General features: G+C 32.6%; 1 long non-coding RNA gene across 1 annotated transcript in view; it reads right to left on the bottom strand.

Annotated features, from left to right (window-relative positions):
- Nucleotides 1-427: 427 nt before the first annotated feature.
- Nucleotides 428-2,500, bottom strand: part of LOC106867779 (uncharacterized) — a 5,908-nt gene continuing 3,835 nt past the window's right edge. Inside the window, exon 3 of the long non-coding RNA XR_001409185.2 lies at nucleotides 428-758. This is a non-coding gene — a long non-coding RNA (uncharacterized LOC106867779). The remainder of the gene's footprint in view (nucleotides 759-2,500) is intronic.

The raw sequence follows: 2,500 nt of genomic DNA, 5'->3' as shown, positions 1-2,500 counted from the left end.
ATATATATATATATATACATATCAAATTTGACGTGTGTGTGTATGTGTGTGTGGATGTATTCTTTTAGTGGCTTCAGCCCAGAGACTATGGTCATGCTAGTTATATTCAATTGCTTCGTCGATAATATCGATTCCAGTACATTTTTTAAGTCTGGTTCTTAATTTATCGTCATCTATTTGTCAAACCGCTACGTTATGGAGCATAAAGTTAAACACAGTTTTTAAACCGTTAACATAAGCATAGACATACACAGATACACATAGATGTGTGGATATATATCAAACAAATATATATATTTATATATGTATACGCCTATATATATATATATACATATAATATTATATTAAAATAATATGATATATGTTATATACATGTATATAAATATATATATGTATATATAAAAATATATATAAAATGAAATATATATATATATATAAAATTTATGTGTGAAGGTGTTTGTACATGCCCATGTGTATTTGCAAATATCCGGATAATCATAAATGTTAGAATTGAAAACTTTTAAAGATGAAAATTTCCTTTCTGTCTTTCTTGTCAATCAATTGATGAGACGCAGCGAGGATGCGGTGCAGCAGAGAAGAGATTAAGAAGGGATCCACCACCAACACCACCGTCATCACACCCTTCACTACTATCATCACCATGGTCAACATCATCATCATCATCATCAACATCGTCATCATCACTGTTATTGGTCTCCCTCTATTTGATCCAAATTTTATTGACAAACCATTGTTTCCTAATGAAATGAAAAAAAAAATGAGATACGTTAATTAGCTGAACGAGATTTAGAGTCAATATTAATAATAGTCAGAAGAACTGCAAACATGCCTTAAGTTGCCAATATAAGCATTATAAACCTGCCTTTTATTTTTTCGTAAATGTGGAATACATAAATAAACATATAGTCTTCGTAACTTTTTCTCGCCTCCGCTCTCATTGGATCTGACTTCTATAAATGGCATTTTTTAAAGATAAATACTATTACCTGATTTCTATTCCTACACAAAACTATAATCAGTATTTCTAGTGCAAAAATGTTAATGTATCTTCTGTGTATCAAAGATTTGTTTTGTAAATTTATTTTTTTCATTTTCAAAGCCGAAGCACGCTTTTGCAAAAACGTAGTTGTAAACAATTTTTTAAAAATCTCACCAAAGAAAAAAAAAAGAAGACATGCAGAATACATTAATCTTGTTATTTGTTTGTTTTTCAATGTTTAGTATAAAGCTAAGAAGGGTAAACAACATAGAGAAACACAGCTTCTTTCTGTGAGAGAAGGAAGTAATTAGGAAAATTCGACAACAAAATCATTTCAGCCTCGTAGAGGGAGACGGAACGAATTGTTTTGGGCTCTTTGTTGCAAAGACAAAACCAGACAAAGCTTTCAAAAGACAAGATTTATAAATGGGCGAGATTGATTGAAATTGATGAACATTCAAAGAAAATGCCAGAAATGTGGACAAAATATGCGAACTTGTCTACGTTGAACGTCACCGAACAATCTATCGGTCAGCTCTGTCACATCAATAGAATCTGTTACGGAGTGAGGCAGGCGATTGAGATAGAAAACCTGATCAGGTTCTACATTGTAGTAAAATGTCTTCCTCCGGTTTTTATACGCCATCAGAAGTAGCACGTGGCCCCCTCTACTTTGTGAGAATAATAATGGCAACCCGACTTTCATTTCTACAATCTACACTGGGATCGAATTTAAGTTTACGATCCGGAGACAAAACTGCAGTGGTTGCAATGAAAGAAACTGCAATCATAAAAAGCAAAAAAAATCATGACATCTATGGACCACAACGGATAAACATTTTCACTTTTGTATGAAACCTGGGACATCGTTCACCGTTAAATTGCACCTTTTAAAAGTACTGTGAATTCTGACTTCTCTAGGATATCCTTAAGCATTTGGTAAATGTACAACAAAAAGACCGGAAGTATGATACAATTTTTAATTGGCTGCTACACTTTGATGTACCCACTACATTTTCGACAAAGAACAAAATTCCGGTCGATCCGCACCATTCGTATTCACCGGCTATTCTCTCAAGTAACTTCGCAGTATATACCAAAAAGAAATTGAAGAGATGCCACTTCAAAATGGTAGATTAAACGGAATCAAAGATGGCATTGGAGTAGCTACAGAAAAAAAAAAATTCCACGTTACTTCTGAGGAATGGAAAATAAGCAGAAATCGTTATCAACGTTTCCAAGAAGATATTTTGAAGGGAGCTTTTCCCTGAATATAAATATATGAACTATATTATTTATTGGAGGAGTACTACCATTCTTTCTGGGAACAGAATCCATGAAAATTTTAAGACCAACTTCTTTACATCCACCTGACACACACACACGGACATACTCACACAGACGGACACTTAGAAAAAGAGGCAAGTAAATATATATATATATATATATATATATGTCCCATTCTGTATTAGTTATATATATATATATATATATATATAT

Source organism: Octopus bimaculoides, chromosome 13 (assembly GCF_001194135.2).
Source record: "Octopus bimaculoides isolate UCB-OBI-ISO-001 chromosome 13, ASM119413v2, whole genome shotgun sequence".
Classification (NCBI taxonomy): domain Eukaryota; kingdom Metazoa; phylum Mollusca; class Cephalopoda; order Octopoda; family Octopodidae; genus Octopus; species Octopus bimaculoides.
This window is presented reverse-complemented; position numbering and strand designations above follow the sequence as displayed.